We start from the raw sequence: 14,222 nt of genomic DNA on the forward strand, positions 1-14,222 counted from the left end.
TGATCCAGCTTTCTAGTCTCCGCTCCAGGACACCAGGTCCAGCCAGTGTGAGGCCGCCCCCACCGCAGGGGCCTCGCCAGACAAGTCCAGCGCTGCGTGTGAACCGGCCGTCTTCCTCGAGCTCAGCCCCTGCATGCTTTTCCCACAGGCAGGAAGGCCCGGCTCCCACAGAGGAGGGAGGTCCGCACCCTCCCCTGATCCTCACTCTCACATCTAGGCCATCCTTATCCTAGTCAGTAAGGGAGACCGTCCCTAGGGCCATGTCTGAATCCTGCGGGCGGCGGCACCAGGCCCTTCGCCAACTGCCCTGGTGACCCATTCGGGATTTCTCAGCGAGAACCGCTTGACCTGAGATGGACAGGTCCCTCTTGCCTAGCAGAGACCCACTCTCTCTCTGAACGCTGGGGTCCAGAGGAAATCAGCGTCCAGTGTAGCAATTTCTTTTTTTAAAAAAAACACATTTAGAGCAATGGAGAAAAATGCAAACATTCACTTTCTCTCTTCCTCAAATAAACCAACTTCTCTACTCATCCAGTCTCTTGAAAACAGAAGCACTATTCAAAAAGAAAAAGAAAAAAGTTAAAAAAAAAAAAAAAAAAAAGAGAGAGAGAGACAAGGGAAAAAAAAAAAAGGAATTGAATAGAAGCAAAGGGGGAAAAAGAGAGAGGAGAGGAGTGGTCCCTGAGGGAGAAGGAGAAAGCTGAGGATGAAAGGCAGGGGAGTGAAGGGAAAGAAAGCAGAGATACAAAGGGGAGAGGAAGACAGAGGCTCTGAAAGAAAGACCGCGGTGTGAATGCAGCAGGCAGGGGAGGCGGAGGGCTCGTAAGGGAGCAGCCAGCGCACTGACCCTCATTCACAGAAGGTGCCAATCACAGCGACAATGCAGACCCTTTCTTCTTTTCTCCTTCTCTCCTTTCTGGGGAGAGAGGGAGGGAGGGTGAGGCTGAGAACTGCAAGTTAATTCTGAAAAGTATAGAAAATAAATTCAGTTCCACTGGAGAAGCATCAAAGAGGTTCTTTAAAGGGTTCCCCTGAAATTCACAACATTGCTGAGAGAAGGGCTCCCTCTCCGGGGGCAGGGGACACAGGCTGGCGGCCATCAGCTTTATGTCAGGGTCAGCGCCCTGTCCTGGCCCCAGCCGCCTGGCTGCGGCCTCCTCCCATTGGCCTCCTGTGAAGCCTGATGGGGACAGGGATGCTGTGGGTAAGGCCGGGTCCCCCGGGGCCTGGCCCTCTTGGTTCTGCTTGGGCTGACAGCCCAGAGCCCAGGTCGGAGGGCACAGGAGGAGAGTCTGAGCGCAGCAGCCATCCTGGCTACAGACTGGGCTGCGCTGGGTCCACTCAGGTCTCCAGCTGCAGGGCCCAAACAGGAGGCACTCGCTGCATTTGGAACAAATGTCATTCTAACGGGCCTGGGATGGGGTGCCCTTTTCCAGCAAATGCTCCAAGGAAGCCCAGCTGCCTGCTCAGGCCAGGGCCTCAGTCCAGGGAGTGGCAGGCCGATCAGTGTCCTTAAAAGGGAGGGGCCTCTGTGGACACTGAGGCTTGTTGTCAAAAACAGATCAGCACTTCCCTGAGTTAGCTAGGACCCAACGACTACAAGATGTACAGGTGTCCCAGAGAAGCTCAAGTCTGCCTTTGAGCACAGGCCTGCATTTGGATTTCCGTCCTCCCCTCTTTCCTTCAACATCAGTTATCACTGGGGGTCTCCCGTGTGCTGAGCCCAGTGCACAGGATGGCCCCCGCCCACAGGCGGCCCTGTCTACTGACTGAATGTTCCCCAAGACGCCCCTCTGAGGTCCCAGGTGAACGCCCCTGGCTCCCCTGTGTCTCTCCTGCTCTTGCTCCTCCTTCCTTTTAATACTCAGCGAGTCAAGACGAACCTGACGCGGGGTCACCTTTATGCAGAGGTTTCTGTTTTCTTCTAACCATCCAAAGGCTGAGCGATGAGAAGTGCCTGGGCACAGAGAGGCCGAGTGGAGGAAGACGGATGGGCTTATTGATTAATTGATGGATGAATTGAGCAAGCCGCAGCCTCACTCATCTATTGAGCAATCAGTCTGCTCCGAGCTCAGTGGCCTGGGTTGGGATTATAAAGTGACAAGGACCAGTCTGAAGCCCTGAGATGCTTGAGGCCAATCTAGTGGAGGCTTCAGGAGGAGGGGACACCATCTATCCAGGAAAGAAAACCCTCCCTTTGCTAGCTGCCTCTGGGAAAGAAAGGCTGTTGCTAAATTGAAAACAGGCCCAGAAGGGTCTGCAAACCCAACAAGGAAGCTGAGAGAAGGGACACAGGGAATACGCCAGGGAGCAAGGGTCAGAAATGTCACTGAACCACCGGGAGCACTTCAGCCAACAAATGCAAATTCCAGCAGATACTTAATTGAGAACTTGTTATGCGCTGGCCGGCTCCTGTGCGTTCCTAGGGGTGAGCAAGAGGCAAGAGAACAAGGCTTACAACCTATATGCTCAGCGCTGTGTGAGAACCAGAACGGGCGGGGGGGGGGGGAGCAGATGAGGGGGAACTTAGAATGTGAGGGGTGGGTCATGGAAGCCTTTATAGAGGAGGCATATGGAGCTATTTTAATATAGTGACCCTGAACAACACAGGGGGCAGGGTGCTGACCTCCCGTGCAGTCTAAAATCCATGTATAACTTTTGATTCCCCCAAAACCTAACCGCTAATTGCTTACTGTTGACCAGAAGCCTTACCAATAATATAGTCGATTAATATGATGTATATTATACATATTACAGACTGTATTCTTATCATACAGTAAGCTAGAGAGAAAATACATTCACAGTACTGAACTGTACTTATTGATACTGTAAGTTTAGTCATCTGTTTTAGGCTATGTGGTTCATCTGTGAGTTTTTTCAAATTGTCCACTGAAAAAAAAATCTGTGTATAAGTGGTCTTGTGCAGTTCAAACAGGCATTATTCAAGGGTCAGCTGTAGATTAAACAAACTAAATTTAGATTTGTTTTGAAAAAGTTTTAAAGAATTTCCCTGGCAATATACCCCACTGTCTCGGAAAAAACAAAAAGGAATCGATTAAGGAACTGATAGATAAAACATCAGATAGATGTTCTTTTGATTTGGGGATATTGGGAAGAATCAGAGACAGACACTAAGTCAGTGAGAACAAAATAAACTCTTTTTAAAAAAGACGTAATAGGTCAGTGCTAGGTTCAGCAGTGAACGGTATTTACATGGTGAATTTAACGCCAAATCGTGATAGGACAATATTAACAGGAAAGGCGAGAATATGGAGGCAACAGATAATGTCCAAAAATTGATAACTCGAGCCCTGGCTGGATAGTTTGGTTGGTTAGAGCATTGTCCCAATCGGCAAAGGTTGCCAGTTTGATCCCCAGTCAGGGCACATACAGAAACAGATAGATGTTTCTCTCTCTCTCTCCCCTCCCCTGTCCTCTCTCTCTAAAATTGGTAAATCAAGAAATAGTAGGTTAAACATATTCTTTCAAAGTGTGGAGGAGAGTAACAGATGAGAGGAACTAAAAGGAATTGAAAACCGTTAACTGGTCTGGAGGGCTGGAATGGGGGGAGTGAGGTGGGCGGGCGGGGCCGGGGGGTGTCTGCTGCTTTATCCTTACCAGCCCTCCAGTATTGTTTGACATAAAAAAAAGATGTATGGATTACTTTGATAAAAAAAAGAAAAGAAAAGCAAACAAGCAAAAAGGGCTTGGCAAAGTAGTCGCTGTGAAGTCAGGTGGGCATCACTCGACTCCTTGGAGCACTGGGCCAAGAATGAGAGAGGATGCCATGCTCACACACTTCTGAGGACAGGAACTCCTTACAGAAAGAACAGACCTGCCCAGAGGAACACAATTAGAGGAAGAGAACAGGGTGGGGGAAAGTGCCTTGAAGGAAAACTAACAGAATATTGGCACGAATATTGGCACGTGGCTTTAGCAACAAAATCGGAAGCGCTAGGGACCCTTCCCTGGGAGACAAGGGGTAAGAGCTGCCCAGTGCTCGCATGCCGGGGCCCAGATCCTTAGCAATCTTGGTTGGGGGGCTAATACAGCCGACTTGAGAAGGCAGCCTGAGCTACGTGCAGGGAGGACGGCGGTTGGAGCATGCCAGCCTGAGCCCTGGGACCCTTCGCCACACCCCAGCTCAAGCCCACAAGGCCGCTCAGCACTGTGGTCACGGTGCCAAAGTGCCCTGCGCTCTGGCACTCACATACACATGCTCACGTTCTCACCAGCCACTTCTGCTGGATGTTATGATCTTTTCTAGGTCTCCGAACTTGAAACGTGTAACAGCAACACCCCACTTGTGGAAGGGGACCCTGGTGTCAAAGTCACTCTTCCCTCCCTAGATGGAGCCTCTCACTCTGAGCCTTTGGACTCAGTTCTGACAAGCTTGTTCTTCTGTCTTCCCAGATCACAGCACACACACAATGCAACTTCCAAGGAGGAGCAGGGAGATGGGAGGGGTGCTGGAGGCTGTGACAGCTGACATCTAGGACGCAGGATGAAAAATGACCAAATGGCAGCCTGGGACCATTTGGAGCGGGGCAAGCCATTCCAACACCTCAGTACACAGTTCAGTGACTGTACTCATAACTGCGACTCGGAGTCATCAAGCAGGTGAGATCACATTCGAGAACATCCAGTATTCAGTCTAGCGCTCGGGGACGCAAGTGCTGTGCCTAGGGCTGAGGTTCGGTGACACCACCCTGTAACTTGGCCAGCCCTGGTGTAAGCAAGCAAAGGTATTGATTCTGCCCCATCTCCCAGCTGCCACTGCAGAATGGTGGCCAAAGGGCCAGGCTCTGGTCTGGTTCTGTCTAGTGTCCGGTCACCCTCTCAGAAAGTCATCCACTAAATGAAGAGAACACCTAACTAACCAGGCTAGGCTTGCTGTGGATCAAGTGAAATAATCTTTAGTCTGCTGAAACATTTTATAAATGTAATGTTACTCAAGTCACCTCTTTTTCTGGGTGGCTGGACAGGACATCCCATGACTCACTCAGGGTTAGGGGACAAAGGAGATACCCTCCGACTGTACCTGCTGCCTTAGGACCTTTTCAGACACAATGAAGGAATTACCCGGGAATTTAAAAACTATGCAAACTTGAACGTACTCAGACAAATCCAGAGTCCATTTCACAAGACAGCTGGCCTGCTGGACTCTTCAAAGCCAATGTCATACACACATTAAGCAGGTGGATTGTTCTAGATTAGAAGAAGCTAAGTAAACACAGCAACCAAATGCAAATTCATGAGCCTTTTTGCATCTGGCAAAGAGCCTAAAAAATTATTTTTTTTTTGGAAAGAGAATTGGGAAAATTTGAATAGAACCATGTTTTAGATGATACTATTAAATAATGGCAATTTTTTAGGTGTGATGATAGTATCATAGTTCTGTAGGGGAAAGTCCTTGCCGAAGTATTTGGGGGTGAACTATCATGCTGCCCATTTTATTCACTTATTTTTTTAATATATTTTTAAAAATTTTATTTTATTAAGTGAGAGGTGAGGAAGCAGAGAAACAGACTCCTGCATGCTCCCCAACTGGGATCCACCTGGTAAGCCCCCTACTGCACAATGATCTACCCATCTGGGGCCACTGCTCTGTTGCTCAGCAACTGAGCTATTTTAGCTGCCTAAGTTGAGGCCATGGAGCCATCCTCAGTGCCTGGGGCCAACTTGCTCAAACCATTCAAGCCATGGCTGTGGGGGAGAGAGAGAGAGAGAAAGAGAGAGAGAGAAAAAAAGAGAGAGAGAGAGAGAGAGAAAAAGGGGGGAGGGGAAGGGGTAAAGAAGCAAATGGGCGCTTCCTCTGTGTGCCCTGATAGGGAATCAAACGCAGGACTTCCACATGCCAGGCTGATGCTCTATTGCTGAGCCAACAAGGGCCCATAACTCACTTTCAAATGATTCAGCAAGACCATTTAAAGGAGAGTGAGATAAAGCAAATGCGGCAAAATGGTAACAACTCTAGAATCTAGATGGAAGGCTCTCAGCTTTCCTGACACTTGACATTTTCAAAACAAGAAGTTATGAGGAAACAGACCATGCAGGCTAGTTGTGCCTTGCTTTTTGCATTTGGCAGGCCAATCTTTGGTTTGTTAGCAACCTGCCCAATGCCGAATGTGACATGCTCACTGGTAATCAGGCCTCAGTTTCCTCTTTTGAACCATGTCCCTTCCAGCTGACTCTCCCGGCGCCCTATTCCTGCTTCGTGCTCACTCAGTTCATTCTGGCCGGGGGCTTGGGGCCGAGGGAGCAAGGCAGCCTTCCCATCAACAGGAAAGTCCCAGTGCATTCCTGCTGTGAAAAGGACTGACAGCTGGTTCCTGCCACCTTCCTAAAGTGCTCACAGCAGATTCCTGGACTGGTGGCCCTGCGGGAGCAGATGCAAATACTCACAAGGGGCCCACCTCAGAGACTTCGGTAATTGTTAAAAGCTCCTCGGGTGATCTGAAGGCACACCAGGGTTGAGTACCATCTCCCAAGGGACCAGGTTCTCTGAGCAGAGCCAGACAGTGGGTCACACTGCCCCCTCCTCCCGGCCATTTCCGACTTCTACCTTCTGGCTGTCCTCTGGGCCACCCCTTCCTTGTAATGGTCCCCTCTCCTTCCCTCCACTTTCCAAACCTTCCAAACCTCTTGCATTCTTCAGGGTGGGGCTCAAGTGTCTTTTCAGCAACCCTGTGGCCAGCCTCTCTCCAGGAGGGCAGGGTCCTGAAGGCTACACTCGGGGCCTGGATGCCATTCTCAGGCAGCGGGGAACCAGAGGAGGGCTTTAGGGGGGGGAGTGTCATAATCCCACTCTATTGTGAAAATCCTCTAGTGACAGTGTTAAGAGGGTGAGGGAAGGCAGGACAGTGCCCCACTGGGCTTATCTATTTAACCCCTCCCCTCTCCCCTCCCCCAGGCCTTCACAGAAGCCATTAAAGCCAACATCTTTGGGAACTATGGCTAGGTCTGTCACCAGGGCTCATAGGGTATCACAAGAAAGAATGAAGCCAGCTTTCTTTCCACTGTGGCCAGTAGGGCTGACAGCTGAATGTGAGGAGGAGGTGGTGAGTGACTAATGCTAACAATGAGAATTCATTCCAGGCTCCCAATGGGCAGAGACCATCTGGACATAGCCAGAGGCCACTGAAGGGACGTCCCATGGTGGGGGAAGGTGCTCACTTGAGCCACACCAGTGAGCGGCTTCAGTATCCAAGGAGGGACGTGAGGACCAAACAGGACCAAACGAATGGCTAAGAAATGTCACACAGTGAAAACAGGGAGGGTTTTTTTTCTCCAAGAAACACAATGGAAAGAGGAAGAGAGAAATGGAGATGGATGGAGGGGGGAGGGCAGCAAGGATGGAGGGGAAGAAAGAAAGGAGAAGGAATGGGAGGGAGAAATGGGGCTTTCTGAGTTTACAGAGAAAAGGAGAAACAGGGTGGAGCAGGACAAAAAGGAGAAGTGAAGCAGAAGTCACGTCAACCCCTGACAAAAGCCGCTCACGGGACAGGGTGGGGAGGGCACAGCTCAGGACTCAGATGGCTTGGATGTGAAGTCCCTCTCTACCAAACAGAAACCCAACTTTGCCACTGTCACCGGGTTTTCACAAAGGTAAGACACGCTGGCTGCGCTCAGGGTGCCTCCCCAGGCCACAGAAGACCTGCCTTGGTTTCATGGCTGTCGCCATCTTGAAATTCTTACTCATTTTTAAATAAGGGGTTTCATGTTCCTTTCACACCCGGCCCTGCACATGAAGAAGCCGGTCCTGGCTGACCTTTTTAGAGGACGTTTTGCTAGAAAGGCGAGAGCAGGAAAGCAGTGGTGCGGCTCCGTGGCTGCTCCCTGTTTGCTAACCAAACACGCGTCCTCAGTGTTGTTGACTCAGCCATTAGGTCTGAGCAAGCACAGGGCTTCCCACCCTGGCTGAAGAGGCGGGCCTGACTAGGATGAAATGCGTGAGGAGCTACGCATGTGCTGTAAAGCACAATCATTGGAGGAGCTGTGAGGGTGTCCCCCCCCCCCCCACAGTGTGGTCCTAGCTCTGTCCCTGCGTGCAAGAAGCCAGCCCAATGACACCTGCTCAGTCCTGGGAGCACCAGGGTCCACGTCCTCGAGCACCTGGGCTGCCCTGTACAGAACAGAGATGCCACTTCTGTGGGAGACAGCGGGTCTAGCAGGAAGCCTCAGCTCATCACTGATAGACCCTGCAGTTAGAGTGGGGGAGTGGGGGTCTTGGGACCAAGACCACAGCCTCATGGCTGTGCCAAGCCCGGCCCCCTCCCCTGGCAGTGTACCCTTTCTCTGCTGGTCCTTTATACCAGGGCTGAGATATAGGCCAGCGACCCCACATCCTAACACTATACTGGCCTCTTCAACCACTTGAACCCTCTTTCTGAAGACCAAAGACAGAGTCTTTCCAGTCTCCCCTTCCACCAGCAGAGACATCTTGGGGTGTGCCGCCTCAGTCTGGGCTCCTGCTGTCGGGCCTCCTCTGAAGGGGTGGAAGACCCTAACGACATCCTGTCCAAGGGCTTACAGTTCAGATGATCAAAACCTCTTAGGCCCAACCTGGGGGTGACTTGGAAGAGGACTAAGTCCCCCACAAGGTGCCAGGTGGTGCTGAGGAAATGGACCTGCAGGCAAAATCCGAGGCAGGTGGAACCCAGGGGGCCCGCCCACCGCCAGAGCAGAGCCAGGCTCAGCAGGCCTGCAAGTGTCCTGGGCCCTAGGGCAGCACAAGGGCAGGCAGGGCTCTTGGAAAGGACCAGGAGAGCAAACGGGCGAGGCAGGAGGCCTCCCTCGCTGCTAGGGAGGACCCTCCAGGAACTGAGTTAATCAGCAGGAAACCAGTGGCTGCTTCCTGACAACCCCGCCACCAGCACCACCACCAAGGACACAGAACACACACACACACACACACACACACACACACACACACACACACACACACACACGGGAATTCGGAAATGGGAGGGCAGCTGGCCACTTCCTGGAGACCCACAATGCAATCTACTCTTTCAAATAATGTAGACAAAGCAACCCGAAGAGCCCTCCCTCTCCCCAGGGCAGGTGGTGTGCGGAGCCGCTTGAGTGTGTGTCTCATTCCTATCTCGCACAAGAGCCCTTCCAGGATGGGCTGTCATTCCTGCTTTCTAAATTCTGAGGTGTGGCAGAGGAAAGTGACCAGGCCATAAGCTGGAAGTGCCCAAGTTTTCAAGACCAGGTCTGACTGGACCTGGAGGTCATCTGTTAAGCTACCTCACTCCACAACTAGGGTTCAGACGAGTCCTATGGGACAAGTAGAGGGGCTCAACACTGAATGCCTTGATGGCATGGTGGTCGATGCGCTTCTGCATGAACTGTCCTGTTGGGATGGAGGGTGAGGGTGCAAGGTCTTCCGTCACTCAAACTCACCACTTCTAACATGCTTACTGCTGCTCAAATTCCCTGCGGTAGAGGATCCCTTTTATGAATCCCTCAAACATTCAAACACCCAACACTAACGGGCAGCTTCCGATCCTGGGACTAGCCACATGAGGTCAATGACGCCCACACCGGTCCACACTCTGTTCCAGATGCAGCTGCCAATCACTTACTTGGGTGTCATCGTGGCAACATCAAACTATAAAAGTCTCTAAGCATCATTCTCAATTTCCACACTTAGCTCCTTTTGGCCACGTAACACCATACAGAACAGCTTCGGCACATGAACCGTACTTTTGTATGTTACTGGCCTTTTTTTTTTTTTATAATCTTTTTTTTTTTTTTCATTTTTCCGAAGCTGGAAACAGGGAGGCAGTCAGACAGACTCCCGCATGCGCCCGACCGGGATCCACCAGGCATGCCCACCAGGGGGCGATGCTTTGCCCCTCTGGGGCGTCGCTCTGTTGCGTCCAGAGCCATTCTAGCGCCTGAGGCAGAGGCCACAGAGCCATCCCCAGCGCCGGGGCCATCTTTGCTCCAATGGAGCCTCGCTGTGGGAGGGGAAGAGAGAGACAGAGAGGAAGGAGAGGGGGAGGGGTGGAGAAGCAAATGGGCGCCTCTCCTGTGTGCCCTGGCCGGGAATCAAACCCGGGACTCCTGCACTCCAGGCTGACGCTCTACCACTGAGCCAACCAGCCAGGGCCATTACTGGCCTAAGAATGTATAATAGTGTATATAAATTTAGGAATTTTAAATGCAGATGTGTATATTTCCTCTTGGATGTAAATTCTACTCATAGGTAAGAGAGTCTCAAATTTACCTTTTCTTAATATTTTAAACATGCTTTCTTAATTGCCACTTTTTAGGGGTTGTTTAATTTTCCACGGTCATCTTGCCATCCTTTGCTCTCTCTTAAAAACAGAAATTAATACATTTAAGTTTCTTTAAGTGTTTTTGGAATTTACATTCAACTACTTGTGGCCTGCTGAGCTCCACAGAGCTGAGGTTTTTAAAGAATGTTCTGTCGATGAGAAATTCGCAAGTATTCAGGAGAGAGTACAAAATTTGCAATCCTTAATCACGATTCTGACTCTGCTGGGTTCCTCCAGATAAAAATGGGTGTCAGTATATTCCAGCTCAAGCATGTGCAGGTTCAATCAGAAGACAAAAAGCCCTGGCCAGATAGCTTGGTTGGTCAAAGCATTGTCCAGAAACAAATCAATGTTTCTGTCTGTCTCTCTAAAATCACAATTAAAAAAGAAAAAAAAAAGGAGACAAAGACCACTATAACAGTTTGCAGTTGCTCCAAGTTGGCCACAGCAAAACTGCAGCTAGAACCACCTGAAAGTATTCTAAGATGCTGGGTCTTGGGTCCTTCCCAAATCCCATGGATTTACAGTCAGACACTGGGAATTGCATTTTAACAATATTTCCCCAGCAGGGAATAACACAGTGTGGCCCCTAAAAATGCCCCTGCTACATAGGCACAATGGGGTGTGACCAGTGGCTCAAAATTTTGGTCTTAGAAAAGCAAAACAAACCTAAATAAAACCAGCTGGGTTTGTTCCACTCGGGCAAGTGCTTGGCAAAACCCTGGCATCGAGACCAGTGGAACAAACCCAGTTTGTTTGCTGAAGCTGGCCTCACAATCTCCACTCAGCTGGGCCTGGCATGTAGTAAACACTCAGCTAATGCCAGCTGGTATTGTTCTAGACAAGGAAATTAAAGACCAGAGGCTTGTGATGTGCTGAGAGTAAAATTCTTAGCACAACCAAGATTCGCCCTGGAACCTCTTTCCCCTGTGCCTCAGTTTCCTCATTTATAAAATGGAAGTAAAGTTGCTAATTCTTATGGTTGTTGTGAAAATTAAATGAGGAAATGGTTTTCTAATGCATTTAAGCCTAGCCTCTAGTAAACACTTGATAAATAGTAACTGTTCATATAATCATTATTATGTTTTGAAAGTCTGAAAACATAAAACCCATTTCTACATGGAGCTAGAGTTTGTCTATACCACATGGTTCTTTTTTCCCCCCCAGATTTTATTTATTGGTTTTTTGAGGGGAGGGGAAGAGCAGGAAGCATCAACTCATAGTAGTAGATGCTTCTCATTATGTGCCCTGACTGGGTAAGCCCGGGGTTTCAAACCAGTGACCTCACTGTTCCAGGTCAACACTTTATTCATTGCACCACCACAGGTCAGGCAAACATGGTTCTTATTAGCACTAAATGCCCGCATGATGCTAAATGACCAGAATGGCCCCTATACGTTTGATGGGGCCTTTTTGGTTGGACCAGGACAGCTTACGATCCCACAAATACTCCACCCCATGACACCTGGCCAGTGCTTACTTTTGGGTAGACCAGCTGACAGAAACGCAGCAATCCTGAGCCAAGCCTCTTTGAGAGGTTTCCTGGTGGGCACTTGTCTAGCACATTTATTGTGTCCATTATATGCCAGGCATGGGGCTGGCCATTGAAAAATAGAACAACAATAAACAGAACATAGCCTTCCCCCACCACAAGCTTAAAAGACTGTAAAGTGGGTACAAAGTGTTTTTCTTGATTAAAAATTTCTATGACAAAATTTTAATAAAACCACCCACTGCAACGAGTTGGACAAAGATAAAAGAGAAGAAAATATGAATACTCCTTCTCACCCTAACCCAACCACGTCTTGTGTATTTCTTCCTGGTTGTCTTCAAGCACGTGGTATTTGCACACTTCTTCTGATCATGGTGTGTGCAATCTGGTGTCCTTCTGGGTGATACAAGCCAATTTTCCACGTTGCTTGTTCATAATCAACAATCCATGTTCATAAACACAGACATTCTCGTATGAGAGCACAGAGCCCCATTTGCCTGCCCATTGTTGCAATGAAGAACATTCAGGCTGCTTCTAAGTTGTCCACACTGCCCCCGAAATGCCTTCATGCGTTCATGCAGAGAGAAAATGAAGGGAAGGGACAACTGTTGTGTAATTTGATGGTGTCAGACGGGTATAGGTTGAATACTGCCATTGTATGAACCTGGGCAAGTTACTTAACCTCTTTGAACTTCCACTTCCCCCCAAATGGGCATAATGCTTCTTTCATACCATTGTGGAGAGGATAAAATCAAGACCATCAGAAAAACACCCAGCACAGGGCCTGATACTTCATAAATATATACTTTCTCTTCTCTTACATATCAGAGGGTCATGACTGTGACTTCAGAATGCCTTCTCAAGGACCTGGACAATCTGCAAAGATACCTTTGCGGCCCAGGGGAGCAGCTTCCTAAAACCTCTACATGGATTGCTAAATTCTGGGAGATTTAGGATTCTAAAGCTCAAGTATTCAGGGGAGAAGTGATATTTGTTCTGCAACTTCCTCCAAAATGAATCAGGAAAAAATGTATACACATGTCCAGATGAAGCAGAAATGGCAAATGTTAGTCTCTATTATATCTAGTCACGGGTATACGAGTATTTACTGTAGTGTTCTTTCAACTTTCCAACATACTTGAAAATTTTCACAATGAAAGCTTGAAAAAAACTCTTCCTAATTTAAAAGGTAAAAAATGGTATAGTATTTTAAAAACTTGCATTGCATTTGTTCATGAGTTCAACAAATATTAACTCAGGATAATGTCTGCCACGCAGTGAGGTGGCCCAATATTAGACCTCACGGACCTTGCCTTTGTCTTCAAGCTCAAATTTGTTGCTCTTGGTAGAATTAAAATATTAACCTTATAGGAGTCTTATGATAAGATCTTTTCTCCCAGGCCCACAAGTACTTTTTAGCATTCACTTACAATGTAGTCAAATCTCTTGAATTTTTTGATGACTTTTCTTTAAATTTTGAAAATCAGTCTGACCTGTGGTGGTGCAGTGGTTAGAGCATCAACCTGTAATGCTGAGGTCCCCAGTTTGAAACCCTGGGCTTGCCTGGTCAAGGCACATATGGGAGTTGGTGCTTCCTGCTCCTCCCCCCTTCTCTCTCTTTCTCCTCTCTAAAATGAATAAATAAAGTCTTAAAAAATATAAACTTTGGAAATCAACCTCTAACTCAAGTTTTGGTATAGAGTAAATTGTACATACTGTTACACTTACCTCTTTATATTTCAGTATTATCGTGTAGGTTAGTATTTAAAAAGCAATGTTAAATAGTGAAGGTGCTGGCAGGCCTCCTTATTCTGTGACTGGTTTCAACAGGAATGGCCTGTAGTATTTCAGTTAATTATAACATTGGCTATTGGTTTGAAATAGATATTCTTAATCATGTTAAGAATGCACCCTTCTGTTCCTTTTTCTGGTGTATTGATTAGGTAGAAAAGGTTGTTCAATTTTAATCAATTTCCCCTTGCATATAGTAGGATCAATCGGTTTTGCTTCTTTAACCCATTAGTATGACGTAGTTACTACAAGCTTTCCGAATATCGACAATTCCTCCCACCCCTTTCCCTACTGGGTAATGGTGGATGACTTGTTTAATATAGTATTGAGTTCTATTTCCGACACAGCATTTTCATTCTTTAATATAGTCTCTTTGTCATGTTTGATATCAGGCTTATTTTGCTTTGCAGGACGAATTGCGAGCTCTCCATCTTTTGCTAAGCCACTGAACAGCTCAGCCTTATTAGTATTATCAAATTTGAAATAATTACCCAGCAAAAATGCTTGGGACCAGTGCTTTTGGGTAGAGGGGGCATTGTTTTGATAATGACTGCAAATTTTCCCTCAGTTGGCAACATCTACATTTTCAGAAAAGTATTCATTTAAGTGAGGTTTTGAAATTTGAGCTTACTGTGCAGTTTTATTAT

At 48.1% G+C, this 14,222-nt stretch overlaps 1 protein-coding gene across 4 annotated transcripts in view; it reads right to left on the reverse strand.

The window, feature by feature from the left end:
* Positions 1-14,222, reverse strand: part of ZNF710 (zinc finger protein 710) — a 59,379-nt gene that overhangs the window by 20,990 nt on the left and 24,167 nt on the right. The gene's annotated exons all lie outside the window — the stretch shown is intronic.

This window comes from Saccopteryx leptura, chromosome 13 (assembly GCF_036850995.1).
Source record: "Saccopteryx leptura isolate mSacLep1 chromosome 13, mSacLep1_pri_phased_curated, whole genome shotgun sequence".
In the NCBI taxonomy this organism is placed as follows: domain Eukaryota; kingdom Metazoa; phylum Chordata; class Mammalia; order Chiroptera; family Emballonuridae; genus Saccopteryx; species Saccopteryx leptura.